The 21,740-nt window shown below is 38.7% G+C and overlaps 1 protein-coding gene across 1 annotated transcript in view; it reads right to left on the reverse strand.

The window, feature by feature from the left end:
* Exoc4 (exocyst complex component 4) overlaps window positions 1–21,740 on the reverse strand; it is a 783,024-nt gene that overhangs the window by 182,175 nt on the left and 579,109 nt on the right. The gene's annotated exons all lie outside the window — the stretch shown is intronic.

A 21,740-nucleotide genomic window follows, 5' to 3' on the forward strand; every position in this document is an offset into this window, starting at 1 on the left:
ATAAAAACATTTCATTATTCTTATAAATTGATGTATTTTTCTTTTCCTGAGTGGTGAGTGGTATATTATTGGCTGGCTATGAATCAATCTTGAGTTTTCTGTCAAGTAGACATAAAACTCACTGTAAGACATTTCATTTTTTTTTCAAGTGACAATTTCAAGGCTTCTAAGTATTTACACAAGCCTTCTTAAGCAGGGAAAAAAATAGATAACCTTGGCTACTGTTATCAGTTTATAGTCTTTACATACTCCCTGAAATATTTCATACTTGGAAATGAAATTCTTCATAAAATATCAGTGTAATAAAATATGTACTGCATCAGCAGTTTTAACTTAAAAAAAAAAAGGATGCAGGAAAAGGGATAGTGTAAGGGCATCTGACTTTTAAATAACAAAACCAACCACTCATGAAATCCCAGGGAAGAAAGAAGAAACTGGGAGGATTTATTCCATCTAACAGTGTTCCTGGGAATTTTACTTCCCTATTGTATATTTCTAAATGTTCTCTTTCTGCTTAAAGAGCCCCAAATTATTCCATGTGTTAAAGGCTAGGTATACACATTTAAAAAAAATACCTTCATTCTTTTCCTTAACAAAACCAATACAAGTTCTCTTAAAAAGGCAATTTACTTAAAAGAAGAAAATTAATAACAAGAAGTAGTATAAAAGTAAAAAGAATTAAAAGGATCAAAGATAAATGAGGTTACAAAGAATAGATGGATATTTAAAGATAACTTTATTCTAACTCTTATTGATCTTGATTGAACAAAGTAAGATTCCCAAGGTTTCCTTTCTCAAGTTTTGGATATAAACATAAAGAGTTTACATTGTAATATAAATGTGAATGTTAAAATGAGCTGCCTACCTACCATTCATCCATCAATCCATCCAATTTTTACTGGAGTGGCATCCATTATGTGCCTGGCCCTGCCACTATGCTTTTCTTTGGGAACATAAGAGTACAACAGTGCGCGCACACGCGCGCACACACACACACACACACACACTTTCTGCCTCCTGATGTTTATAGTTTAGATAAATAAACAAAACAGGAGATTGTAATAAAATGTGGCATAATAGGTCCAAGTACTTTATATGCATTATCTTATTTAACTCACTGTAAGTCTTACTTAAATTTCTATAAAATAGTTCCTATTGTTACCCCTGTTTTACAGTTGAGAAAACAAAAGTACCAAGAGGTGGAAAAGTTGTTCATGATCACACAACTAGAAAGAAATAGTTACATAGAGAATCGGAACTTAAGCAGCCTGATCCCAGAGTCCATTTCCTAGTCAGTATTTTTGTTGCTTTTAGTAAATACACAAACACCGTGTAAGTGATGCGTTCTAGCTATCCAGGCGGTCTACAGTGTCTGGTGTAGCAAGGTCAAAATGAAAAAGGACTAACAGAGGAAGAAGCTTACTGCACCTTAAGACAACAGTTACAATGGTGGGGTTGTTAGACCAAAATCAGGTTTGTGGACAGGTTAGTATATGCGAGGGAAGAGAGACGGTCACCTGAGATGAGTCAGTGAAAGGGAGATGTAAGGAACTCAGCCAGTGACAAGACAGAGGCTGTTCTGCTTGACCAGGCTTCTGAAGGCAGAGGCCACTCCAGGCCAGCAGCCCATGGTCTACTCCTGGGCAGTTTTGAGCCAGCATGGGCAACTCTTCATGCTTTCCTGAAACCCTGGCCTCAAATCACACCAAACTGATACCTAAGACCAAAGGACAGACCAGAAGGATGCAGGACAGCTGCACAGGCTCAGACTAGTAATCCGACCTGTCTTAAAACTTGTTTCTGAGATTGTGTCTTAGCATAATTTTCCATGCCCCGCTAACAACAGTGCCATAGCATTTTGTAATGCTCTTCTTCCTGTTCCCGAGAACTCAGAGTACTTTGCAAATATCTCAGTCAGTATCCTAACAGCTTGTGAGAAAGTGGAGCAGTCATTATCTCCCTATTTTATAGCAAGTCTAACACTTAGAGCAGCTTCCAGGAACAAGCATAACACTTAGAAAGAGGTTTTCAAAGAACATCAGAACATCAAGCTGCCACCAAAGGTGATGGGAAATGCTGTTACTTCTTTACATTCAAAAATTCTCATGTTCCTCGACAGATTTCTGTCATGTCACAAAGCACCTGCAGTACAGCAGCCCCTTTCTTGATGTGGCAACATTATTCCAGCATTTTATGTGATTATTTTGTCCTTTTAGAGATTACATGTCCTCAGCCACTCCCATTAGAGCCAACAAACAAATGCAAAAATTCACAGAGCAGAACCTTTGCTATTCTTTTTGCTCATAGAAGCAGGTTACTCACCAGGAGGCTGCAATGACCCACAGTGGGGCAGGATTCATTAGGGAAGAGCTACAAATAATATAAATCAACATGTCAGAGGAGGAAGTCCAGTTGGACCCAGTGGGAAATACACACTACATACACATTTGTTCCACTCTGTGCTGGCTCACCTGTCTTTGGTGGCTCACGCCATATAATAATCAATTATGCTGACAAGTTTCTCTACAAATTGTTTCAGCCTCAGTTACTCAGGCACCTCAGAGGTGAGATCTGGAGTCCTCTGAGGAGGAGAATGAGCAGGGAGCTTGGCTTCCAGTAAAACAGAACATATGGAACTGTTTGGGGGAGAGAGTGTGCAAGCAGCATGCAAGAATGCACAGGCAAGGGGGAATCTGTTCAAGGGTAGAGGTACAATTCAGATATGCCTCACACTGGGAGTCACGATAACATCTGAGAACTAATGACTTTTAAAAAGTAGTTTAAAAAAAAAAAAACTGGCAGTTGTAAACCCAGCATTCTAGCTCATTCCAGGAATAAAGTTAACTGCTCTATATGTTCTTTCCATGCTGAGCAAAACAGAATGCACTGCAGGCACAAAATCAAACAAGCCCACAAGAGAAGTGGGCTCTGAACATCATTTTAATACTCACTGACTTTGGGATGTTAAGCATCTATGTTGGCAAGGGGCGAGATAATCTTCGTGAACTATAGTGACATCTGTAGCCTGCCCACCATAAAGTAAACTTGGGTTTTAACTCATCTTTCCAAGACATGAGTCATCCACACTTTTCTTTCCTAGATTTTAGTTATTGAGGCACATTATTTATGAGGAGATAGGCCAAGATGAGATTGGAAATCCCTATAATGCATTCTAATGAACTAAACTCCAGGGCATCTTGCCAAAGTTAGTGTGAAAGAACAGTAATAGAACCACCCACACGCTGCCCAGGGAGGCAGCTTTTCTCTCAAGTACAAGAATAGTTAGTGGTTAAAAATCAGAATATTGAAGCTTTGATGTATTTCCTTCTAAGACAATCTCTTCACACAGGAAACACCTACGCCCTTGGGAAGGATACAGCCAATACTTACATAGAATCTACAATTACTTCCAGACTTTAGGATTTCACCAACCAGAAGGAAAAGGAGACCAGCATAGATATGACCTTTAATCTTATTAAGACGCTTGAACCAAAACAAGAAGATCACCTATATTGTCATTGTTTTCACAAAATTGTGACTGCTTTAACATAAAAAAGGAGAAAAATAATATCAGAAAAAAATAATGGCAGTCCCCCAAAGAAAGTAAACTTGAAATTTTTGCACAGATCATACCTCCCATGCACATGCATACACTACCAGCTTTCGTGGAATACATGCTAGGCTGGTGGCCTAGCTTTGTGGGCCATCCTTCTACAAGGGGAGGTAACAAAATTCATGTTTTGCAGATCACTATGCCTACTGAGACCTAGGCCAGAGGACAAAGGTCAAATATTCTGATTGTCTTCCACCTTGAATAGTATGGGAGAGTGCTTGCTTTTAAGTGGGAAGCCATCATTATACCAAATGAGGGCTTCATATAGTCACTATAGATGAGAATAAAGACAGCCTCCACTGATTTAAAAAGGAGGAGGAATAAAATACACAAAGACTCAGCTGTCATGATTTTATCTCTGGGTTGTTAAGTATAAATTTTTTAAAATGCAAAATTAGCACAAAATTCAAAAGCATTAAATGAAATTGCTCAACAGCCTCTTACTGTGGGTAACTTAGGAGGCACTTTAAGAACATGCAGATATAATTTGGAAAGAAAACTCTAATGATTCATAAAATTACCACAGTTCCCATGTAACAGAAAACAATAGAGCCCACCACAAAATATAGAGAGAGCATTCAAATCATTTTAATGGTTTTTCATTTTTTTCTTTTAAACTCTATGCTCCTTTTATCACTAAGATTTTTTTTTAAATGAAAAGTACAATGTCCCTGCTGCCCATTTTCTTCTTTTATTGTCTCCCTTTTGTTCTAAAAATGAGGGTAAAATTAAGTGCCTAGATCACTAGAGATTTCCAGATGGTCAAACAAACGAGTACTCTGGCTTCTGGGCCTGCATTTTTTTTTATAGATATGGACACTCTTCTCACTCTGTCTCTGTGGCTCTTGTTCAATACATGTTTGATTTAGCTTAAGTACCTTAAATATATGACAACCAAATTTCTGTCTTGAATGAAGGCTGAAATTGATTTAATTGCTAAAATAAAAATGGAAATTTTCTATACAGTTAGAAAAATGTGCCTTTATTTTCCTGGTATTCTTGTTTGAAAGAAAATATTAAAAGTCTCTTTTATATATTTTGTAATTTTTGTAGGTTGTTCTGAAATATTACTGTTTTTATTTTCTCTTACCTCCCTCCCTGCTGGGACCCCTCCTCTGGTTTATTTCGCCCACTTTTCCCCTAGTTTTCTAGAGCTATCATTTTCAGGTGCATCTCCAGGCCATTTGGCCTCTTTTATTTTCATGTGTCCCTCTACTACTACTTGGTCTTGAACACTGCCACATAAGCCTGTAGGAAAGGACTAGGTAGTTGTTTTTTTGTAGCAGTGGCCAAGACACTTGACAAGAACAATCTAGAGGAGGAAGAGCTTATCAGGGGTTCGAGGTTTCAGAGGTGTTAGTGCATAGATGGCTGACTGCGCTGCTCTGGGCCAAGGTGAGGCAGCACATTACAGAAGGGCACAGCAGAGGAAAGTAACTCCACTGATGGCAGCAAGGAAGCAGAGGGGGTGGGGGCGGGATGGGGGAAGGGGACCCCGGGAAGATATGCTCTTCCAGGGTAAGCCTCCCTCGCTCCAATGACCAGCCTCCTCCAGTCATGCCTCACAGGCCTACAGGTACCACACAGTTCACTCAAACTAGGATGGTGAAGTTCCAGTGCTCCGGTGCAGTTATTTCACATTCCTACATTAGCACAGGAATGTGTTAGCGGACACTCATTTGCAAACCATAACAGTCACAGGTGTTTATTTTAATAAATAAACATATGCCTGTTGCTTACTATGTGCCAGGCAGTGTTCTAGGTGATTTAAAATCATTAATTCATTTAAGCCCCATAAAAATTGTGAGGTAAATACTATTATTATCTCCAACTCACACATAATAAACCCAAGGCAGAAAAAGTAACACCACCTGTTAATGGTGGATTCAGATTCTGAGCCATTCAGTCAGGTGGGCTTCAGAGGCCCTGCTCTTAATCACTGGTAGAGAAAGAATATGAAGGAGGAGGAAGGGCAAGGGAATTGAAGGTAGAAATAGAAGAAGGAAAGGATAAATGAATGACTGGTTCATTGGTGAAAAACAGGAAGGAAGGAGGAGCAGGGTAGGAGTGCTCATGAATCCAGAGTAGAAATCTGTTCACTCAGGCTTTGGGGCAAAAGACAGGTTTGACTAGCTTAGTGGGAGAATTGGCCACCTTGAAGATAAAGTAACTGTGGTGGCTCAAGGTCATTGGCAACTGGTAGTAGTAGAAGAAAAGGACATGACTGGCGGTTTGATAACTGGCTCTCCAGAGAGATGGAGAAGTTCAATTTGTAGTGTTTTCTGGTTTTAGTAATGTAAATAGTTCTACCATGGCCAATTTTAAACACTAAATGTAATGCCATCAAACTCAGAGCTGGGAAGAGATGCACATAGTGATATATAGTATTGCTACAATGGATGAAAATTAACTCAAGGGCAGGGATAATAGTAAAATGTAGTAAAATAATTAAGAACTGATGAATTTGAGTATTTATTACCTTTGTTTTTAATACTATGGAATCTATTTTTATTAATGGTTGTGTTTATTAATCAGCTCACAAAATTCCTAAAAATATCAGACCATCTCTCAGGAACCTCAGGAGTATGACTACCCAAATACATCCATTCTCAAATATATGGATAGATAATAATCTGGATGTTTGATCTAATAATTCACCACAGCTAGAAAATAAATTCAGAAAGAGAGTGACAAAAAAAGAATAATAGAGTTTATGAAAAACAGAATATGCACTGCAATCCAATGAGTAGAACAGAGGTCAAGTGTGAAAAAGGAAGTTTGAGAAGGTAAGTCCAGTGCATGGCTAAGTCTTTGTGCTCTACCATGCTATAGGCTACCATGCTCTCAACTCCCTAAGCAAGTTCTTGCATCTTCTTTCTGTGTCCTGCAGAAACTTTTAATTCATGGGAAATAATCACAGCTCAAGCCATAATGATAAAAAGAGAGTGCAACAGATGAATTTAATGAAGACAATCTATGCATAAAGATGAATGTGGCACTAATAAAAGTCTCATGGAAAGCTCTGATGTCATTAAATATCACAAGCAACTAGCAACCTTTGGAAAAAGATGGTCTGTTTCACTGACCAAGATTTCCCCAGAGTTAAGCAGAGTCCACTACAATCATTTTTCAGGAATAATTTTCCACTAAATGGTTACACTAAATGGATTTCCATGATATCTCTTCCATGAAATCTTTGAAACTCTTCTCACTTGAATACAAAGGGTGTGTATGAAAGAAAAAAACATTTTTTTTTAAATAGAGAACATTCTACATTTTTCATTATTGCTTAAGATTCTATTGGAAAATTCATGAGTTCACAAAGGAATGCACATTTAAATTTCTGACCTCCAGCTCTTTCTGTAATTTTTACTAGGTATGCACAATATAGAATTTTATGTACAAAGCACTTATCAAATGCTTGTCGAATTGAAAGATTAGGGCAAGATCCATCTCATTACTCCAAACTGCCAAATAATGGGCTGTTTTGCTAATTGACACCTGAACATATAATTATAACTGGCAACTCTACATAGCAGAGTGCCTTAGGTCAAAGAATCAGCTAGCTTCCAGATCCCAAGTGGCAAGCTGTGGACTGAATTGGAAGTTAGTTAACACAGTTCTCACTTTCATAATTGCAAACAGGAAGCACAGCTGTAAGCTTCAGGTTGACTCTGGTAAAGCCAATACGGAGACTGAGGCCTTTTCAGTTTTACTGAACACTGTTTCTGCTCCCCTGGTGCCCTAAGAATTTCCTGCCATAACATTCTATGGACATTAGTTGTGCCACAACTGATGTGACACAGCTTGGACAAAGTACAGTAACTATGTCTAATGAAGAATCTCTACTAAGCTCTTTTTTCCAGAAAAATCATTTACTGAATATTTCTTGAGTTCTACTATCAAGGAAGCACTGTGCCAAGGAGATAGAATTTGTATTCAACACCTCCTCTATGCCAGAGGTTACACCGAGCAGGGCCACAGGCTTCATGTCATGCAGTCCTCACACAGCTCATTTACAGATGAAGACAGAGAGCTGCAGAAAGGTTAAGTTAAACATAGCTGGAAAGTGGTGGAGCCCAGATCGGCCCCCAGGCTGTCCTATTCAACGCTGCTCTTTTCAATTGATCATATTGCCACTTCCATCACAAATTATCAGACAAGGCACTAGCATGAAGAAAATGTAATTGAGTTTCAGTGTTCTGAAAGATGAAGGAAAAGATGAATATGCAAAAACTCAGTCACACACTTGACGTATATATGGATGCTCTTCATTACAGCCTGGGATGCTTAGAATGGTTTCACAGACAAACCAAGAAATAAGCTGGGCCTTTATGGGGTGTAAGTGGAGAAACTGGACCTCAATAGCATGGGTAGGAAGAGAATAAAGGGACATATTTCTCCTCAGATGCCTGTCGTGAATGGCAGGGCACAGCTCTGAGTAAAGGCACAGGTATGAGGAATAGAGAGATGCAATGAGGAAAGAGTTTATTTCCAGGTAAAGAAAGCTGACTGAACATGCAGATAGATTCTCTGTCACACAAATCCCTGCTGAAATGACAGTAAAAGAGATTATTTCTTTTCTAAGACATAAACCTACAAGGGTAAGGAGAACAGGAGGGAGAAAACAAAAACAAGCCAATTTTGGAAGCTGGAAAGTAGATTACAGTGGCAAGCGGACTCTAAATTAGACTCCAGAAAACAGAATCCCATGGCAGTAGTGGGGAAAGTTGAAAAGCAACCCACTTCAAATTCCTATCAGCTCCAGGCATATCTGATGCAGGAGCAAAAGGGCTAATAAAAGTGGCTAATAAAAGGATTGCTTATTGGTCTATTTCAGTAGTCAGACCTCCAGATCTCCTCCCCAGCTGAGCAACTGTCTCTCTTCTACTTTAACAAAAACCTGAAGGTTTATTCTCTGGAAAGAATAAAATAAAGGGTCTTTGGACTAGGCGGTGGCATGAATAATTAAGGGCGAGAGAAAAACGTGGGCATTAGGTGAATTGACACATATTAGATGACAAGAATCACCAACCCACTGCCACTTTGTTTGCATTTGGTTTCTTTGATGTTGGCAGCCAGGCTTTAGTCTCCAGAAAGCAGTTTAGAGAATCTTCCTCTGTGGAATCTGGTCCAAAAGGAATGACCTAAAGATTTGAACACTGGAGATCTTCAAATAAATGGCCTAGTCAAATCTTCACAATTCTGTGACCCCTATCCAAGCCATGAAGTTTGATCAGAAGGCTAAAAAAAGCTAAAGAACCCTTCCTCTTAAAATAAAATAAAATTTGAAAAAAGGGAAGAGTCTCTTTGAGTCATATTCCACATAAAACTCTTACTAAAGACAGTTTATAGTATTTTAACTTATAAAAGAAAATTCTTATTTTTCACCTTCTGTATTCTTGGTGATTATTTGATTACCAAATTGATGAAATAATGTCAAATGCATGCAGGGCTAAAAGAGAAGGCCATTAGCACACATGCTTTAAACAGCCCTTGGAAGCATACAGTAGTCAAGAGAACACACGGAGTGCAGTGCACAAGTTATAATCTTCCTTTAATTAAGTGAATCAATATGCATTTGCTCGGGGTTCTGCTGAAAGACCTGGTCTTTTTAAATATGCATGCCCACTTCTGAGGCATAGAAAAATTGGTCTTTGCAGGTTTAAGGAAGTGACGAGGGTATTCCACTGTTATTCTACGGGTCACCCTAAATGTCACTTTTAAGTGAATATGGCAGGGAACTTTGAGAGACTAATTCTGTTATAGCCAATAAAGAAATGGCTGGGGGAAACTCCCCAAATACATTTTTCTCCTTCCCTGACTTCATGTGAAAGAATAATCATCTTTTTTTTTTCCCCAGGAAAAGTTTAACAGCTTGTAAGGAGACCTGACCTGCATTGGTCAGGCCGCTGAAAGAGAAGGTTGGGATATGCCCTCAGTGGGAAGGGGCAGAAGGTTCTGTATGCTCTGAAAGGGTTGAAGTCAATGATGACAATGATAATACGGCATGTTAGCTGAGTGCTGATCACTACTTCAGAGAGCATTCATAGGACACATATTAGAAATTTACAAAGAGTTTACTTAGTCCTTTCAATAATCTTGTGAAGAAGGTGCTATTATTGCCATTTTGCAAAGCAAAAAACTGAGGCAGAGGGGGTAGGAAATTTTCCCAAGGCTACCCAGGTAGTAAGTGGCAGAGCCACAACTTGAACCCAAGCAGTCTGGCTCCAGAGCCTACTGGCTTAATCACTTCTGGTGGATCCCTGGAGCCTGGCAATGCCTGGACTGAGTAGTAGCAGCTTCCATAAGTGGCAGAATCCTCTACTACAGTGCCCAAGGTCACTGATAGGTGGTGTGTGGCTGTCTGGGAGCCCAATACTACACTAAAACCAGGCAAGTTTCAGGGGTTGAGTTTTGTTGGTTTGCATAGAAAGAATACAGGGCAAAGGAGAGATAAATGTTTTCAAATCAACCAAAGGGACAAATGAGCCTTTCCATGAAAACTAGGATGGACTGAATCCATTTCAGCAAAGGGAGCATGCACACTTCTGTCTTTATTAGAAGCTATACAAGTCCTGCAAAGCTCTAAAACTCAAAGCTTCAAAGAGTAAGTATATGAAGCAATGCATGTACTAATTAGCTTGATTGTGGTAATCGTTTCACAATGTATACATATATCAAATCATCACGTTCTACACCTTAACTATGTAGAAATTTTATTTGTAAATTATACTTCAACTTGGGATGGGGGAACCACCTCCAAGCTTCAGAGCACACAGGCTCTCAGAATCAAAATGAGTTCTACTTTGTAACATAGATAAATAATTAAATAGGAGGGCAGATGTTAGAGTTTAGCAGGAAGAGGAAGCTGCAGTGCCTCAGATTAACCAAATCCCTGCTGCCCAGCCCCTGTGGCTGAGTACTCTCGCTAGTAACAGGACAGCAGTCTTACCAGCACGGTCTCTCCAGTTGGCCTCATCTCTTGCCTATTTCCTCTGGCACTGCTTGCACTGAAGAGCACACCTGCACCCCTCTTCTTTAGTCCCTGCCCCAAACCCAACTAAACCTTGAGATACATGGGGGCCTGCACACCCTGAGCAGCCATTCAGTGTCTGATACCCAGTAAGCTAGATGCTTGAGGGAAGACGTGTAGCAAGGAGAGCAAAGTATGGGATTCACTGCTAACTCTGATAGTAACTTGCTCTGTGACCCTGAGAAGTCACTTAGTTTCCCTTGATTTAAAGTATTCACTTCAGAGGATTATTGCAGAGATTAAATAAGATTATATTTATGAAAAGCACTTAGTGCAATAAATGGTGGTTTTATAGACCCCATTCATAAATGTTGACCAAATTAAGTTTAGTTCACCTGAAAAAATACTCAAGACATGAATATAAAGAAAAATATGCACAGCAAAATAGATAAAATAGATGCCTTTGCATTCATTTGGTCATCAAAATGTATCTTGAGAAATCAATTAATTAAAAAACAAGTATCCCTACAGGAATGAATAAAAATAAACATGACAGTGCAACAATGGGATTATAATTAAATGTTCAGAATATCAGTATAATTTAGAGAAAACTTTTGGCATACACTGAATTTATATGTCATTTGTAAATAGATTATATGACTCTTAGAGGTTTTCATCACAAGCTACTTGTTTTCACCTATTTCAATGCACTGCCAATGAATTTCTTAATTTTCATTTCTTTTGACACAAGGTTGCCATTTTTTAAGAGAATGAAAATAAGAAATTCAGTAAAAATAAAAATGCTAAAAATCACTTTAAATCTGATTGGGAAGATGAAATTAGTCAAAATAACAACTCTGTTACATGAAATTTGTTTAAGCAAATTAAAAACTATTAGATAACTGTAAATATCACTGAAATTACATGCATAATAGGGTGGGGCTATAGCTCAGTGGCAGAGTGCTTGCCTTGCAAGCATGAGGCACTGATCCTCAGCACCACATAAAAAATAAATACATAAATAAATATATTTTAAAAATTATATGCATAATAATCCTTTACTACTCACTTACCTTTTTAGAAAAAGACTTACCAAATAAAATCCCAACTCCTAATAAGTAGTTTACCTGTTTTAATATAATATTTAATAAATCAAACTTCCAGTATAAACAAACACTTTAATGATTTATATAATTTCTTACACTCCAGTCTTTGATGATTTTTCTAAAATATATTCATGCTGCCCTGCCTTTTGCAGTGAAATCCATAGATCTTAATGTAACCACATAATGACTCATTATGAATTAATGGTTTGTTGTTATCACAATTAACCTCTCTGTTCAGCAACAAAGCCATGCCCTCAAAAGGTACTGTGGCAGAGAAAGCAGTTTGTGTCCCACTTAAATAGTTGCAAATCAGCATGTAGTTTAATGATTTCATGGTTTTCCTTATAGAGACTGGCAGCTATTAAATCTTAATGCTTTGAATAAAAAAAATAGTAGTAGACCCTTACTATTTTCAGTTCCTGAAATACTAGTATGCTGCTTTTTAAAAATAATGTGAACCAGAGGCTGGAGATGTAGTTCAGCAGCAGAGCACTGGCTTAGCATGTGAGAGGTCCTGGGTTCAATCCCCAACACCAAAACTAATTAATAACAATGTTAGTCAGAAAATCAAATAGCTGAAATTTTCTAGAATAACTAGATTTGACTAAGGGTCTGTGGGTAAGTACACGAACTTTGGTATCTAGGTTAAGATCACTAGTTATGAACTCAGAAGCTTCCATTTTATTTATACTAATCTACTTTTACTGTTAATTTCTTAAAGCAATCAAGTACTTTAAGTGCAAGAGCATCACTATCATTTCCCAAGTCAGGTGTGCAAAAAGTACCATGAATACTTTGATGAGGAAGACAGAATTCATCATACAAATGTATTTTTCATATACCTAAGTTAAAATTTAAGTTTCCTGAAACAAAGCCTGGTCCTGTTCCTTCTTGAATATCTCAGAGCACCTGAGTGAGTTTATGCCTGTGCAAAACTAGTGATCAATTATTTCCTAAAATCACCACGGGAATAAAAGGAAATAAACTTTGGTATTTCATGAAGTGTAGCAACTGCCTCCAATAAGGATGAAAACAATACCTATGGACACACCACCCCTTTGGAACACAGAATGGGGAAGGGGGCAGAGCAACAATAGGACTAGGCCAAGAAGGTGAGAAGGAACCCAGGCGCTGACCACCCAGGACTGGAGAAGATAAATGCTCAGAAAGGACCTCTCCTTCCCCTTGTCCCCAGGCTATCAAATGTTCTCAGGGCTTCAGTTTCTGTTCTTAAGGCTCCTGGTCTAGGAAACTTGGTCTTCGGGACTCCTGTATTTTCACTTCTTATCATGTAAGACTACGAGGTCCAGATAGGCCACAGCAGGACAAAGTTTAGTTCCCACTTCTGATACACAAATTTACTCAGGAGTTCTACCTCTTATTCCATAATTATCCTTCATCATTCAATCCCTCTTCCTTTTGTAGTACAGTGAAAGTTTTAAAAACCAGAAGGAAATGATTTAAGAATTTACTACTAAGCAATATTCTCTAGATTGGTATTTGGTAAATTATTAAATATCAATAGTTATTGGAAAAGATTGGGAGCCAGCAAGATCATCTAATAATTCCTACCAACCTTTGTAAATTGAAGACCCCTTATGCCTTCCTAATTCAGGAAAGGAAGCAGAGTAAGAAGAACACAAAATTAGAAGAATTAAAGAGTGGATCCTGATCTCACACACTCTAATTGTGCTACAGTAACAGAGTTAGACAAGTTTCTTCTATGCAAAATAGAAGAAATAACCTCTTTCAAGATGGCTGTGCACATGATATACAAAAAGGCAACAAATAAAATGCCATCCAAATTGCACTGATAGCACCCATTTCCACAAATAGATTAGTGGGTCTAGTCAAATCAAACTTCAGAACCTGTGAATAAATAACCACCGTGGGCACATGATGCTCTGCACTATTTCATTACAGTTGTTTATGTGAAGTAGCCATTAGGGATAGCAGCAGAGACATAGCCAGCAATCATCAAAATATTAACTGATGATGGTGATGAGAATAAGTCTTAGGTGTGGAAAGAACACATTCCAGAATCAAGATATACTTATTATTGCTACTAATATCATCCTAAACAGATGCAAGAAAACAAATAACTCAAGGGCCACTTATTGCCTTTTATGAAATCTACTTTTATAACTGTTTGGTCAGTAGATTCCAGTAGAATTGTTGAATGTCACAACTATCAGTCACTAGTGCAGAGTTGTAAAGTTGGGAGTTTTTCCAAACAAGAAAGCTGTTCCAAACTAGATGGCATCCTCTAACACAGTCTTCGTTTTCTTGGCAAAAACTTTTCAATGAAATACATTTACAGGCTACAAAACAATTACCCATATTGACAAATTATTCAGATTGATGGATCCTTGCAATAACACAGAGATCCTTGACCTGGTAACAGTTGCTTTATATGTTAATTTTTAAATGTTTTTCATTATATATCACCATATGTAAGTATATGGGGAAAATTTTTTCCTACATAATGCCCACCTCAGTGTTTTGTTTTGGGCAGTGCTAGGGTTTGAACCTAGGACCTCATTAATGCAAGACACGTGCTCTACCACCAAGTGTTGTCTCCAGACCTTCAGTTTTTAAATAAGAAACATCCCTCTCCTTGGTCTATACCCAAGGACTTAAAAACAGCATATTACAGGGACACAGCCACATCAATGTTTGTAGCAGCACAATTCACAATAGATAAACTGTGGAACCAACTTAGATGCCCTTCAGTAGATGAGTGGATTAAAAAATGTGGCATATATACACAATGGAATATTACTCAGCAATAAAAGAGATGGCATTTGCAGGTAAATGTAAATGAAATAGTACAGAATTAGAAAAGATAATGCTAAGTGAAGTTAGCCAATCCCAAAAAACCAAATGCTGAATGTTTTTTTCTGATATCAGGAGGCTGATTCATAATGGGGTAGGGAGAGGGAGCATGGGAGGAATAGAGGAACTCTAGATAGGACAGAGGGGTGGGAGGGGAAGGGAGGGGGCATGGGGTAATTAATAATGGTGGAATGTGATGACCATTATAATCCAAAGTACATGTATGAAGACACAAATTGGTGTGAATATACTTTGTATACAACCAGAGATATGAAAAATTGTACTCTACATGTGCAATAAGAATTATAATGCATTCTGCTGTCATATATAAATAAAAAAAAAGAAATATATCCGGGTTGGGGGATGCAGCTCAGTGGTAGAATATTCCTCTAGAATATGTAAGGCCTTGGGTTCAATCCCTTGTATTACTAAAAAAAAAAGAAGAAGAAAGAAGAAATATGAATGTATCTATATTTGACTTAAAGAACATCCTTGACTTCCTGAAGATGTCCCTGGAAATCTTAGAAAGAGCCATACATGAGCTTCACAGCTGGAGGCAATGATTTAGTTTAACTAAGGTGATCCCTTCTATCCCTTCTGCTATAATCGGTACTTCTGTCAATCAATCAATCAATTGATCAACCAAAGAAATAAAATGCCTTGAAAATAAAGCTTTTTTTTTTTTTTTAAAAAAAAAAACTGAACTAAATAAAGTTTAAAAAAGAGAGATAAAAACAACTAAAGATCTGAAGCACTGGAGCCACTATTGATGTATGCCTTAGCACTTTATTGGACTGTTTCTAAAGCTACATAATGTAACCACCTGCTGACCAAATACCTTGTCTCATGACTTTTATTTGTAATCACCATTCCGCTGTCATATATAAATAATAATAAAAAAACATCAAGAAAAAAAAGATATTTGCCCAAAGTTGCATTGCAGATATGGTGGGGTTTCTTCTTTTATTACATAGTTTCTTCTTCCCTCTCATAAACTGCCAAATAAACACATTTCTGGCATCACCAGAATTTAAAAAAATATATTGTCAAATACATTTTAGGAATGAGGAATTGCTGGCTGTTTTACTTGGTTCCTCAGAACCTGTAGTTTGGTGATCGCTATCTCATGCTGTTATTCACTGTAATACGCAGGAATGCTGAGGAAAAGGAGGCTTAAAAGTGGGAAGAGAGCTGTCCAATGCTAGCAGGTCTGTGTTCCCAAGATGTTTCCCAGCATAGAGACTCTGTCATTTTTCTGACACACAGTTAATACCTTAGGGTTGGGCTCCTCTCAAGGACAAACAGGCTTGGCCTCTAGGCTTTGGGTGTTTTCAGAGAGGGAAACACATACCTACAGTACTCTGTTGGCTTTTATAACTGTATCTAAAAAGCCCAAACTACATAGTTTGAACCTGCAAGAAATTGCCAAGATTTGACCTTACTGACCAACAAAAGTGTCAATTTCATAATCTAACAGAAACATTCTAGGTGTGCCCTAAAAGTTTTGTAGTCTGCATCCTGGCTCTGCTTTTGGGAAGATAAGAGTACTAGTTGTCACAAAATTTCCTGCATTTTAAAGAGCTTCAGGATATAAAACATTAGCAACATTGACTATTATACTTGAAAGTGCTAGAGAAATTTCCATCCAGCATCTTATTTTATCTTTACAATCTTTGGCATTGAAGAAACACAAAAAAACGCCATCCATTCTTTTCCCACTCTTAAAAGTCAGAGATGAACTTCTTATGTTAGGCTATTTGTTCTACTTCTACAAGGATTTTGTGAATCCATTCTCTAAAAGAAAATCCAACCAACCAACCAACCAAGCAACCAAGTTGTCCTAGCTGAACAAGGATGGCATAAAAGCAGCTCTCCAGACCTTGTCTTCAATATCATTTCCTTCCCATGCTAATGACTGTAAGCCACTATCCCGTGAATAAACCCATTTAGGTCTCCTAACTCCAGCTGCAAGTAGGAAATTAAAGCAAATGGAAAGCCAGGGGCTGCAGCAGTTCCAGTGTGGGTACCAGGATCCAAGAGACACTCATCCATTAACCAAACAGCAGCACTTTCAAACCCAGCGGGAACCAGCGACTCCCTGCTGAGAAACAGAAATTAACTTTTCAAGGAGATAATTCGTCTTTAGATGGTTGTCATATTCAGAAAAGCTCTCTGGGTGAGATGGTAGGAACAGAGGGAGCAAAGCTCCTGACAACATAGCCACACATAAAACAAAAGCTTATCAGGGAGCCAGGTGGCGCTGAAGATTGATGCTCTGTCTCACTACCTTTGAGACATTGTGCTTGAAATGTAGCAGGAACTGTGGTGCCATTTGCCTCTAATGGACACTTGGAAAAACTGAGACTGCATAAGCAATAGCTGTGGATTTAACTCAACTGAAAAGAAATGGTAAGAAAAGCAGAATCCGTTTTTTAAAAAATTAAATAGGTGCCACTGGGTGTGGTTTGGCAAAGTTTGAAGGGCAAGGTACCAAGAGGGTATCGACAAAAGAGACCTGAAAGAGTGCAACACTGTCCCTAAATAAGTGACTGGAAGTTGAGATGCATTCTGGAATTCGGGAGCAAGCTGCAACAAGACGCCACTTGCTGTTCAAACCAAATGAAGCGTAAGAGGTGCCCAAGACTGTGACACTATTTTGACTAACTTGAAAATAACTTAATACAGGTTTGGACTAACTGTCGTGGAGTAAAGGTATAAGAAAACTGTGTTCTGCAAACTGAACAGAACACCAATCTTAGAATCAACTGAGTATCTGCACAAAGCCACACGCAAGGAGTTTCTAAGACATGTGATTCCCAAAGGCATACAGAGTATCTTCCTCAGGGCCATTTGGCAGATAAAAGTATGTGTGTTTAGTCCCAGGTACTAAGGCAATCATCCAGGTAGAGCAGGTGGAGGTATTATTTTTAAAAATGTTTTAAGCCAAGTATGGTAGCACATGCCTATGATCTCAGTTACAAGGGAGGCTAAGGCAGGAAGATCACAAGTTCAAAGCCAGCCTGGGCAACTTGGTGAGAACTTATCTCAAAATATAATAACAATGATGACAATGTCAATAATAATAACAACAACTGCAATAGCAGCAGCAACAACAGAGAGCCAGTGATGTGGCTCAGTGGTAGAGCACCACTCGGTTCAATCCCCAGTACCTCAAGAAGAGTGTCCTATTTCTCCTTAGCACTCTGGTTTCAAATGAGATCCTATCAAGCAAGAAACTTGAATTGAAAGCCATCAATAAGCCTGAAGATGGACAGGAGCAATTTCGTAGATCGCACATCAACTGTATTAATTGGCCATTGTCCTACTAATTCCAATCTATCGCCACTTTTCAACTGTGAATGATATCTTATGAGAAACCATAGCATAAAAAGTATTGTAGATCTTAAAAGCCACACATTTCCTCATTCAACAGACTTTTCCTGAGATACTACACTGGGAGCTGCTCATGTAGTCTCCCTATACTCAAAAATAATCTAACGTGGGGTGGCAAAGAATTAAACAAGCAATTATAGAACAGGTGATGTCCCTCTGTGAGTAAACACCAGTGCCAGGAATCAGGCCTAGGGAGAGTGCTACATGTGCTTAACTCTTACAAAGCTCTCTCACAACTTAGTAAAGCATCACATATATTTTTTCATTTACAATTGCACCAATAACTTTATCTGTACAAGTCTTACATTCTTTTACATGCATTACAATTTAATCCACATAATGGAGTAGCAAGAGATGGGTTAGTATTATTTCTAACTTATAGGAAACTAGGGCTCAAGGAAGCTAGGCTTCCTATGAAAGTTCACACAGCCAGTAACAGCAGGTCGGAATCTGATCCCATATCTAATATCAAAGCACATTCTTGTCTACTGATAAGGACCAGTTTCTTAAAATTAATATTCCTGTAGGGTCTTACTTTACACAGTTACAGTTCTTCTATAGGTTCCAGATCATTCAATCTCCTGATAATGCTGTGGGATAAATGCCTCAGATCACAGGCAAGAAAATTGAGGCTTGGAGCTTTGGTGTGTTGAGGGATGAGACCTGTTTACATGGCTAAAAGGGATAAGATTAAAGACTTACAGCCAGGGGCCAGATCTAAACCAGCTCTCCCCTTAAAGTCTACATATATAGACATAATAATTGTAGATTAGTCTTATAGTTACGTAATAATTGTTCACTAACTTTCTTGACTATAAAGGGGAATGCAGAGTTAACTACTTTGACTGGTAGACAGAACATAGGGAGTGGATGTAAGAACCACTTTCCTACCCATAGTTGCTTCTACCCTCTCCCAAAAGAAAAGGTACGTGCTATGCTTTTCAGAACCATTTATTATTCTATATTAACAGTACTCTTACATCACAACTTGGGCATAGGATAAGAAAGTAGATTTGAAGATTTGAGGGTAACAGGGTAAACTATGGAACCAAGGATCCTAGAATAAAAACCACATTATTTCCAAATACATTTGTGTTGGTATCTTGAGAACTGAGATAAAAGTCCTTAAAAAAAATCTGGGGGTTTGGGCCACATATGGAACTCTAATCAGCTGGAAGTCAGCACCTTGCTATCTACTGTAAATGAGAACAACAGGGCCATATTAAGAGGATCACAGAAGAGGGATATTATACAGCACGAATCTCTACCTGGTGGTCTAGATCACAAAGCATCTTCCTTATTTAATTAATGCCAACAGACAAGTTCTTCCTCTCTCTCTCTTTTTTTAATTGGCTTCTAGGAAGCAAGGGAAAGAGGGGGTGAGGAGGATACACTAAGCAGAAGAAATGGATAAGAGGGACCATTTGAAGGTAGGGATGGAATGGGGAGTTAAGAGGGCTCAAAAGTTTAAAGTGCCTCAGGGTCCCATACAGCCTTACAATTTTGCTGATGGCTGTGCTAATGTTTTAAAAATAAAATATCTGCTGAGTGGATTAAAGCAGTGAATTGAATTCCCGAGGCTCCGATTACCTTTCCCTTTGCCAGTTTTTATCAGCAACAATCAGTAAGACTGTCAGGTCTGATGTAAACTTCTTTCCTCTTGCACTGCTTTTAGCTTCACAGCATGTGAAATACAGGATTAGAACTGTGTGTGTGTGCGTGTGTGTGTGTGTACGCTCACATGTCCTAACAGTTGAGCCCAGTTGAGAAGACTGCTAATGACAAATGCCTAGAAACGAAGAGATCATCAGAAGGGACAAGCAAGTGCGCAGGAATAGCATCTTCAGTCTTAAACAGCCGTGACCTCCCTCAGTCCCTGGAGGAGTCTGTGTGCAGAGTTCTACCTTTAGTCTGGTGCTGAGAAACAGGAGGCTGGGTGATCAGGGGAGAGGCAAATGTAAAATAACACTGCTGATGTGTCACTACAAACAGTCTGCCCACAGGCAAATGGGATGGACCATTTGACCCAGCCCTTCCGATGTGAGCACTGATTCTCTGATGAAGTGAAGTCTGCTTCTTCTGTGCACCATAGCTCCTTGAAGGTGAAATGCCCTAATTCTGGAAGACAAATGGAAACACAGTCCAACATCTTTGAATCAAGCAGGGCCTGTGAACTTCCAGAACTTTGTTCATGAGGAGCTCTGTACCTCAAGACACACCAACAGAAGAATGCACCTGGAAAGAGGGTATAGCACAAAACTGTTGCTCAGCTTCGTGAACCAGCAGGTTCTTTTGGGGGCAGAAGAGGTGAGAAATGTCTCTAGAACAGAATCTCTGTGCTCCCACAGATGAATACAAATGCAAGTACATGCTAAAGGTTGCATATACAGCTGATGAACTGTATCAAGCTGAATTAGGATGACTGGGGACTGGCAACACCTGTGAATGGTTTTTGGTTCCTCAGGGGTGCATAGGCTTCGTACTGAGCAACTCAGATAACAGAGCAAAGGAAGATTTTCTTTCCCTGTGAAACAGAGGTGGTGATGGTCAAAACGATGGAGGAAATCTCATCAGTAAGGCTATTAAGAGAGGTGAATGAACAAGTGTACCCTTTTCCCCACATCCTCGCCAGCACTTGTTGTTGTGTATGGAGATTTCTTGGAAAGCTGGGAATGAAACCACCATTTGACCCAGCTATTCCCCTTCTCGGTCTATTCCCTAAAGACCTAAAAAGAGCATGCTACAGGGACACTGCTACATCAATGTTCATAGCAGCACAATTCACAATAGCAAGACTGTGGAACCAACCTAGATGCCCTTCAATAGACAAAAAAAATGTGGCATTTATACACAATGGAGTATTACTCTGCATTAAAAAATGACAAAATCATAGAATTTGGAGGGAAATGGATGGCATTAGAGCAGATTATGCTAAGTGAAGCTAACCAATCCCTAAAAAACAAATGCCAAATGTCTTCTTTGATATAAGGAGAGTAAGTAAGAACAGAGTAGGGACCAAGAGCATGAGAAGATGATTAACATTAAACAGGGATGAGAGGTGGGAGGGAAAGGGAGAGAGAAGGGAAATTGCATGGAAATGGAAGGAGACCCTCAGGGTTATACAAAATTACATACAAGAGGAAGTGAGGGGAAAGGGAAAAATAATATAAGGAGGAGAAATGAATTACAGTAGAGGGGGTAGAGAGAGAAGAGGGGAGGGGAGGAGAGGGGAGGGGAGGGGAGGGGGGATAGTAGAGGATAGGAAAGGCAGCAGAATACAACAGACACTAGTATGGCAATATGTAAATCAATGGAAGTGTAACTGATGTGATTCTGCAATCTGTATACGGGGTAAAAATGGGAGTTCATAATCCACTTGAATCAAAGTGTGAAATATGATATATCAAGAACTATGTAATGTTTTGAACAACCAACAATAAAAAAAAAGAAGTAAAAGAAAAAAAAAGAGAGGTGAATGGCATGAAAACCTAGCTAGCTATGTGAAGCAGGTGTTCTTGCTGGTGAATAAGTGCACAGTCACCCTTAGTGTCAAGCTAAAGAATGGCACTGTTCCAAAGAAGCCTAAGACAATCTTGATTGTCTACACACCATCAAATTGTACTTTAATGGGTACTTTTCTACTTGAGGCTAGAACCATTTATTGGATTCTGAACATCAGGAACAAAAAGACAGGTAATTGACTAAATCTAGCTTCCAGGGACTTAACCCATTTCAGATTCTGCCAGGCCTTCAAGGAATACTTAAGAGCAAAGATACTTATCTATTTGTTTATTATTTTGGTGTGTGTTTTTCACAA

Source organism: Urocitellus parryii, chromosome 3, assembly GCF_045843805.1.
Source record: "Urocitellus parryii isolate mUroPar1 chromosome 3, mUroPar1.hap1, whole genome shotgun sequence".
In the NCBI taxonomy this organism is placed as follows: Eukaryota; Metazoa; Chordata; class Mammalia; order Rodentia; family Sciuridae; genus Urocitellus; species Urocitellus parryii.